A 10,162-nucleotide genomic window follows, 5' to 3' on the forward strand; every position below is an offset into this window, starting at 1 on the left:
TTGGCATCCATAGGAACTCAGAATTCAGATAGTGTTATTGATTCTCCTAGTTTAGTATGTTGATTCTTGAATACAGCTACTTATGAGTCTTGGCTGTGACCTTAAGCATCTTGTTTTCCAGTATTACCACCGGATACATCAATGCCACAGACACAAAACTGGGTGAACCTTTTCAGATTGTGACTCAGCTTTGCTAGAGTCCCCAGTTAGAGGTGCCCATAGTTCTTAAGCACACTCTTTTTGCTTTGGATCACGACTTTAACCACTCAGTCTCAAGCTTTTCACTTGGACCTTCATGACACAAGCACATGGTTAGCGACAGCTTGAATTAGCCGCTTAGGCCAGATTTTATTCCTTTGGGCCTTTCCTATCCATTAATGCTCAAAGCCTTGGATCCTTTTTACCCTTGCCTTTTAGTTTAAAGGGTTATTGGCTTTTTGCTCTTGGCTTTTGGTTTAAAAAGCTATTGGCTTTTTCTGCTTGCTTTTTCTTTTTCTTTTTTTTTCTTTATTTTTTGCCTTTTTTTGCAAACTTTGTGTTTTTCACTGCTTTTTCTTGCTTCAAGAATCAATTTTATGATTTTTCAGATTATCAATAACATTTCTCTTTTTTCATTATTCTTTCAAGAGCCAACAATTTTAACATTCATAAACTTCATTGTAAAAAATATGCACTATTCAAGCATTCATTCAGAAAACAAAAAGTATTGCCACCACATCAAAATAATTAAACTAATTTTAAGATAGAATTCAAAATTCACGTACTTCTTGTTCTTTTTTCAAAAAACATTTTTCATTTAAGAAAGGTGAAAGATTCATGGAACATTCATAGCTTTAAGACATAGACACTAAACACTAATGATCGTGTAATGAAGACACAAACATAGTCAAAACATAAAGCATAAAAACCAAAAACAGAAAAGAAAATAAACAAGGAGATTAAAGAATGGGTCCACCTTAGTGATTGTGGCTTATTCTTCCTCTTGAAGAACCGATGGAGTTCTTGAGCTTCTTTATGTCTCTTCCTTGCCTTTGTTACTCCTTTCTCATGGCCTTTTGGTCCTCTCTGATTTCATGGAGGATGACAGAGTGCTCTTGGTGCTCCACGCTTAGTTGCTCCATGTTGGAACTCAATTCTCCTAAAGAGGTGTTGATGCCAGGGCATCTAGGCCAGTTTCACTGACCTTTTCTTTACTGTTTTAGTGTAGTTTCATGCGTTTTCTTAGGAAATAAGCAAGTTTTAGATAAAAGAACACTTACATCTTGAATTAGACAAATATTGTGAATGTTACATTATTTCATGAGAATTATGCAAGGAATGAATGTTAGATTGGATAATGCATGATTTCATGACTTGGATTAGAGCTTTGATGCACTTTATTTGTGTAATTTCAGGACAAAGGAAGCAAGGAAGAGCCATATTAGCATCCACGTTAACCTAGTTAACGTAGATACTAACGTGGAATAGGGATAAGCCTACAGAGTTAATGAGAAAAGTGGACACCAGTAACGCCCACGAAGCCATCATGAGCCACGTTAATTGCCACGTTAACTACATTAACGTGGTAGTTAACGTGGAGACAAAACAGACTCCAACGTTAGTGGTAATTGTGATCACCACTAACGCTCCAAGATGTGGCAATGAACTACGTTAAGAGACATGTTAACTAAGTTAACGTCGACTCTAACATGGAAGAGAGGAACAATGCCAACGTTAGTGACACTCACCTTTGTCACTAACGTTGGATCAAGCTTGCATTGCCCACGTTAGTGGTCACATTAAAACCACTAACGTGAAAGTTAACGTGGAGTTAAAGTTGATGAGCCAACGTTAGTGACACTCACCTTTGTCACTAACGTTGGAATGGCAGACATAACCACGTTAAGAGCCACATTAACTTAGTTAACGTGAGCTCTAATGTGAGGACTAGGGGCATAAGGCAACTTTATTGGGAAAGGTGAGTCCCAATAACGCTTGCGAAGGTTTGTAAGGCAACGTTAGTGGTCACGTTAGTACCACTAACGTTGGAGTTAACGTGGGCCATGTGGTGGGAACGTTAGTGAGAAAAGTGATTGCCACTAACGTTCTCGAACCCACAATGCACTCAACGTTAACGCCACTAACGCCAAAGCCAAAGTCCATGCCTACATCACTTTCTCTCTGCAACTAAAGCTGAGCCCACTGAATATTCCCAACTGCTTCAACTCAAGATCAAAGGCCCATATCCAAGACTTGCAGAATTGACTAGAAGACCAAGAAGAGTAGTATATATAGGAGTAGTTTTGAACTAGAAAAAGGATTGGCACATTGGAGAAAACCACACTCTGTATATTTTACTTTTCTACAACTTCTAAGAGTTAGAATGTATCTTTCTTCTTCTTCATTTCCATTTTCCAGAGCTATGAACAACTAAACCCCTTTCATCGAGTTAGGGAGCTGATGAGCGGGTAATTTAAACGCTTTTTGGCATTGTTTTTAGGTAGTTTTTAGTATGATCTAGTTACTTTTACTCTGAGTTTGTGTGTTTTTCTCTGATTTCAGGTAATTTCTGGATGAAATTGAGGCACCTGAGCAAAACTCTGATAAGGAGGCTGACAAAGGACTGCTGATGCTGTTGGAATCTGACCTCCCTGCACTCGAAATGGATTTTATGGAGCTACAGAACTCCAAATGGTGCACTCTCAAAGGCGTTAGGAAGTGGACATCCATAGCTTTCCAGTAATATATAATAGTCCATACTTTATTCATGATTAGATGACGTAAACTGGTGCTCAACGCTAGTTCCATGCTGCATTCCGGAGTCAAACGCCAGAAACACGTGACGAACCAGAGTTGAACGCCCAAAACACGTTACAACATGGCATTCAACTCCAAGAGAAGCCTCAGCTCGTGGATAGATCAAGCTCATCCCTAGCACACACCAAGTGGGCCCCGGAAGTGGATTTATGCATCAATTACTTACTTCTGTAAACCCTAGTAACTAGTTTAGTATAAATAGAAATTTTTACTATTGTATTTTCATCTTTGGTCCCAGTTTTATTTTATTATCCATCTTAGGAGACTATTGATCTCATTTGGGGGCTGGCCATTCGGCCATGCCTGAACCTTCATCACTTATGTATTTTCAACGGTGGAGTTTCTACACACCATAGATTAAGGGTGTGGAGCTCTGCTGTATCTCGAGTTTCAATGCAATTACTACTATTTTCTATTCAATTCAACTTATTCTTATTCTAAGATATTCGTTGAACTTCAACATGATTAATGTGATGATCTGTGACACTCATCATCATTTTCACCTATGAACGCGTGACTGACAACCACTTCCGTTCTACCTTAGACCGCGCGCATATCTCTTGGATTCCTTAATCAGAATCTTCGTGGTATAAGCTAGAATTGATGGCGGCATTCATAGGAATCCAGAAAGTCTAACCTTGTCTGTGGTATTTCGAGTAGGATTCTGGAATTGAATGACTGTGACGAGCTTCAAACTCGCGATTGCTGGGCGTGATGACAAATGCAAAAGAATCAAGGGAATTCTATTCCAACATGATCGAGAATCGACAGATGATTAGCCGTGCTGTGACAGAGCATTTGGACCATTTTCACTGAGAGGATGGGATATAGCCATTGACAACGGTGATGCCCTACATACAGCTTGCCATAGAAAGGAGTGACAAAGATTTGATAAAAGCAGTAGGAAAGCAGAGATTCAGAAGGAACACAGCACCTCTATACACCTGTCTGAAATTCCCACTATTGAATTATATGAGTCACTATTTACTATTTTATTCCTTTGCGTATACTATAATTTCTTAATACAGTTAAATCCGTCTGACTGGGATTTACAAGTTTACCATAGCTTGCTTCATACCAACAATCTTTGTGGGATCGACCCTTACTCACGTAAGGTTTATTACTTGGACGACCCAGTACACTTGCTGGTTAGTTGTGTGGAGTTGTGACAAAGTGTGATTTATGTTTGAGAGCACCAAGTCTTTGGAGCCATTGTTGATGATCACAAATCCGTGCACCAGGTTTTTGGCGTCGTTGCCGGGGATTGTTCGAGTATAGACAACTAACGGTTCATCTTGTTGCTCAGATTAGGTACTTTTCTCTTTTTTTATTTTCTTTTCAAAAAGTTTTGAAAAATATTTTTCAAAATTTATCACCTGTTTTCAAAAATTCTCAGAGTTTTCAAGAATGAATCCTAGAGTTTCATATAATATGTTTTAGCTTGGCTGGCTATTAAGCCATGGCTAATTCACAGTATTTTGATTGAGGACTATGAATTCATTACTTCCTTTTTCCAAAATATGTTTTCGAAAAATTTATTAAGAAAATCCAAAAAATCATAAAATCGTAAAAACCAAAAATATTTTGTATTTCTTGTTAGAGTCTTGAGTCAATTTTTAAGTTTGGTGTCAATTATATATTCATATGGTTCTTGCATTTTTTCGAAAAAATCATGCATTCATGGGGTTCTTCATGATCTTCAAGTTGTTCTTGGTAAGTCTTCTTGGTTGATCTTGATGTTTTCTTGTTTTGTGTCTTTTGTTGTTTTTCATGTACATCTTTGCATTCATATTTTCTAAGCATTAAAGATTTCTAAGTTTGGTGTCTTGCATGTTTTCTTTGCATCAAAAATTTTTTCAAAAATATGTTCTTGATGTTCATCATGATCTTCAAAGTGTTCTTGGTGTTCATCTTGACATTCATAGTGTTCTTGCATGCATAATGTGTTTTGATCCAAAATTTTCATGTTTTGGGTCATATTTATGTTTTTCTCTCTCATCATTAAAAATTCAAAAATCAAAAAAATATATTTTCCTTTTTTCTTTCAAAAATTTGAAATTTTGGGTTGAATTGGTCAAAATTTTTTAAAATAAGTTGTTATCTTATTTGTCAAGTCAAAATTTCAAATTTTAAAAATCTTATCTTTTTAAAACTTTTTCAAAAATCAAATCTTTTTCATTTTTTATTTATTTTCGAAAATTTTAAAAATATTTTTCAAAAATCTTTTTCTTAATATATTTCATGATTTTCAAAAATTACACTAATAATTAATGTGATTGATTCAAAATTTTAAAGTTTGTTACTTTCTTGTTAAGAAAGGTTCAATCTTTAAATTCTAGAATCATATCTTTTAGTTTCTTGTTAGTCAAGTAATTAATTTTAATTTTAAAAATTAAATCTATCTTATCTTATCTTTTATATCATACCTTTTTCAAAATTTTATCTTTTTCAAACATTTGATTTTAAAATATCTTTTCTAACTTCTTATCTTCATATCTTTTCAAATTTGATTTTCAAATATTTTTCAACTAACTATTTGACTTTTTGTTTGTTTCTTATCTTTTTTTTAAAAACCACCTAACAACTTTTCTCTCTCTTGTTTTCGAAAATACCTCCCTCTTTTTCAAAAATTCTTTTTAATTAATTAATTATTTTAAATTTTAATTTTAATTTTATTTCTTATCTTAATTTTCAAAAATCATTTAACTCCTTTTCAAATAATTTTGAGCTAAAACCTCAATTAGTTGCTCTAATGCAACAGAACTGCAAGTTTCATGGACTTCCATCAGAAGATCCCTACCAGTTCTTAACTGAGTTCTTGCAGATCTGTGAGACTGTAAAGACGAATGGAGTAGATCCTGAAGTCTACAGGCTCGTGCTTTTTCCTTTTGCTGTAAGAGACAGAGCTAGAACATGGTTGAACTCTCAACCTAAAGATAGCCTGGACCCCTGGGATAAGCTGGTCACGGCCTTCTTGGCTAAGTTCTTTCCTCCTCAAAAGCTGAGCAAGCTTAGAGTGGATGTTCAGACCTTCAAACAAAAAGATGGTGAATCCCTCTATGAAGCTTAGGAAAGATACAAATAGATGACCAAAAGATGTCCTTCTGACATGTTTTCAGAATGGACCATGATAGATATATTCTATTATGGTCTATCTGAGATCTCTAAGATGTCATTGGACCACTCTGCAGGTGGATCCATTCACCTAAAGAAAACGCCTGCAGAAGCTCAAGAACTTATTGACATGGTTGCAAATAACCAGTTCATGTACACTTCTGAGAGGAATTCCGTGAATAATAGGACGCCTCAAAGGAAGGGAGTTATTGAAATTGATACTCTGAATGCCATATTGGCTCAGAACAAAATGTTGACTCAGCAAGTCAACATGATTTCTCAAAGTCTGAATGGATGGAAAAATGCATCCAACAGTACTAAAGAGGCATCTTCTGAAGAAGAAGCTTATGATCCTGAAAACCCTGCAATAGCAGAGGTAAATTATATTGGTGAACCTTATGGGACACCTATAATTCATCATGGAGAAATCATCCAAATTTCTCACGGAAATATCAACAAAAGCCTCAACAAGGCTTTAATAATGGTGGAAGAAATAGGCTCAGCAATATCAAGCCTTATCTATCATCTTCTCAGCAACAGACAGAGAATTATGAACAGAATACCTCTAACTTAGCAAATTTAGTCTCTGATCTGTCTAAGGTCACTTTAAGTTTCATGAATGAAACAAGGTCTTCCATCAGAAATCTGGAGACACAAGTGGGCTAGCTGAGTAAGAAAATCACTGAAACCCCTCCTAGTACTCTCCAAAGCAATACTGAAGAAAATCCAAAGAGAGAGTGCAAGGCCATTGATATACTCAACATGGCCGAATGCAAGAAGGAGGGAGAGGACACGAATCCCAATGAGGAAGATCTCATGGGACGTCTCTCAAGCAGGAAGGAGTTCCCTATTGAGGATCCAAAGGAATCTGAGTCTCATATAGAGACCATAGAGATTCCATTAAATCTCCTTCTGCCATTCTTGAGCTCTGAAGATTATTCTTCCTCTGAAGAGGATGAAGATGTAACTGGAGAGCAAGTTGCTCAATATCTAGGAGCCATCATGAAGCTGAATGCCAAGTTATTTGGTAATGAGACTTGGGAAGGTGAACCTCCCTTGCTCATTAGTGAACTTGATACATGGGTTCAGCAAACTTTACCTCAAAAGAAACAAGATCCTGGGAAATTCTTAATACCCTGTACCATAGGCACCATGACCTTTGAAAAAGCTCTGTGTGACCTAGGGTCAAGCATAAATCTTATGACACTCTCTGTAATGGAGAAGCTGGGGATCATTGAGGTACAGCCTGCCTTATTCTCATTACAATTGGCAGACAAGTTAGTAAGACAAGCTTATGGATTAGTAGAGGACGTGTTGGTAAAGGTTAAAGGCCTTTACATTCCTGCTGATTTCATAATCTTAGACACTAGGAAGAAGGAGGATGAATGCATCATCCTTGGAAGACCTTTCCTAGCCATAGCAGACGCTGTGATAGATGTTAACAGAGGAGAATTAGTCCTTCAATTGAATGGGGAATACCTTGTGTTTAAGGCAAACAGCTATCCTTCTGTAACAAGGGAGAGTAAGCATGCAGAGCTTCTCTTAGTACAGAGTCAAACAGAGCCCCCACAATCAAACTCTAAGTTTGGTGTTGGGAGGCCACAACCAAACTCTAAGTTTGGTATTGAATCCCCACAACCAAACTCTAAGTTTGGTGTTGGGACTATACAACATTGACTTGATCACCTGTGAGGCTCCATGAGAGCCCACTATCAAGCTATTGACATTAAAGAAGCGCTTATTGGGAGGCAACCCAATTTTTATTTATCTAATTTTATTTTATTTTCATTGTTCTTTTATGTTTTATTAGGTTCATGATCATGTGGAGTCACGAAAAAAAATATTAAAATTAAAAACAGAATCAAAAACAACAGAAGAAAAATCACACCTTGGAGGAAGGACTTGCTGGCGTTTAAATGCCAGTAAAGAGCATCTGGCTGGCGTTCAACGCCAGAACAGAGCATGGATCTGGCACTGAACGCCAGAAACAAGTAACATCCCAGCATTCAAACGCCAGGAATGAACCCTGAGGAGAGCTGGCGCTAAACGCCAGACACAAGCATGGAACTAGCGTTCAACGCCAGAAACATGCTGCACATGGGCGTTGAATGCCCAGAACATGCATCAATTCGGCATTTAAATGCCAGAATTGCATGCAAAGGCATTTTACATGCCTAATTGGTACAGGGATGTAAATCCTTGACACCTCAGGATCTGTGGACCCCACAGGATCATCCCAGGATCTGTGGACCCCACAGGATCCCCACCTACCTCAACTCACCTTCTCTCTTCCCCACTAATCACCTCAATCTCTCTTCCCCATTACCTCTTCACCACTCACATCCATCATCTCTTTCCCATCCAAACCCACCCTACACAGCCGAATACACACCTCTCCCCTTCTCCTCCATATCTTCTTCTTCTTCTATTCTTTCTTCTTTTGCTCGAGGGCGAGCAACATTCTATGTTTGGTGTGGTAAAAGCATAGCTTTTTGCTTTTCCATAATCATTGATGGCACCTAAGGCCAGAAAAACCTCAAAAAAAAAAGAAGAAGAAAAAGGGAAGACAAAAACTTCCACCTCTGAATCATGGGAGATGGAGAGATTCATCTCAAGGGTCCATAGCTCAATAGTAGAGCATTTGACTGCAAATCAAGAGATCCCTGAGATACTTCAGGGGATACATGTTCCTCCACATAATTATTGGGAGCAACTAAGGATAGAAACACCAAAATCACTAGGAATCAAGCAACAGAGGCAAGGAAGAGACACAAAGGAGCTCAAAAAGCACCATTAGTCCTTCAAAAAAAGGCGCCACCCTCACTAAGGTGGACGCATTCCTTAACTTCCTTGTTCTTATTTCTCTGTTTTTCAATTTTTATGCTATATGTGTGTTTATGTTTTTTGCCTCTACCTCATGATCATTAATATTTAGTAACTATGTCTTAAGGCTATAAATAATTCCATGAATCCTTCACCTCTCTTAAATGAAAAATGTTTCTAATTCAAAAGAACAAGAAGTACATAAATTTCAAAAATTGTCCTTGAATTTAGTTTAATTATATTGATGTGGTGACAATACTTTTTCTTTTCTGAATGAATGCTTAAACAGTGTATATTTTTTATCTTGTTCTTTATGAATGTTAAAATTGTTGGCTCTTGAAAGAATGACGAACAAAGAGAAATGTTATTGATAATCTAAAAAATCATGAAATTGATTCTTAAAGCAAGAAAAAGCAGTGAAAAACAAAAGCTTGCGAAAAAAATTCTATTCGAAAAAAAGTAGAAAGAAAAAGAAAAAGCAAGCAAAAAAAGCCAATAGCCCTTAAAACCAAAAGACAAGGGTAAAAAGGATCCAAGGCTTTGAGCATCAATGGATAGAAGGGCCCAAGGAAATAAAATCTAGGCCTAAGCGGCTAAATCAAGCTGTCCCTAACCATGTGCTTGTGGCATGCAGGTCCAAGTGAAAAAGGTTGAGACTGAGTGGTTAAAGTCGTGATCCAAAGCAGAAATAGTGTGCTTAAGAGCTCTGGACACCTCTAACTGGAGACTCTAACAAAGCTAAGTCACAATCTGAAAAGGTTCACTTAGTCATGTGTCTGTGGCATTTATGTATCCGGTGGTAATACTGAAAAATAAAATGCTTAGGGCCACGGCCAAGCCTCATAAAAGTAGTTGTGTTCAAGAATTAGCAAACTTAACTAGGAGAATCAATAACACTATCTGAAATTCTAAGTTCCTAGATATGCTAATCATTCTAAACTTCAAGGGAGAAAGTGAGATGCCAAAACTGTTCAGAAGCAAAAAGCTACAAGTTCCGCTCATCTAATTAGAATTAATATTCATTGATATTTTGGGATTTATAGTATATTCTCTTCTTTTATCCTAGTTGATTTTCAGTTGCTTGGGGACAAGCAATAATTTAAGTTTGGTGTTGTGATGAGCGGATAATTTATACGCTTTTTGGCATTGTTTTTAGGTTATTTTTAGTATGATCTAGTTACTTTTAGGGACGTTTTGATTGGTTTTTATGCTAAATTCACATTTCTGGACTTTACTCTGAGTTTGTGTGTTTTTCTATGATTTCAGGTAATTTCTGGCTGAAATTGAGGCACCTGAGCAAAACTCTGATAAGGAGGCTGACAAAGGACTGCTGACGCCATTGGAATCTGACCTCCCTGCACTCGAAATAAATTTTCTGGAGCTACAGAACTCCAAATGGCGCGATCTCAACAGTGTTAGAAAGTAGACA

This window comes from Arachis hypogaea, chromosome 10, assembly GCF_003086295.3.
Source record: "Arachis hypogaea cultivar Tifrunner chromosome 10, arahy.Tifrunner.gnm2.J5K5, whole genome shotgun sequence".
NCBI lineage: Eukaryota > Viridiplantae > Streptophyta > Magnoliopsida > Fabales > Fabaceae > Arachis > Arachis hypogaea.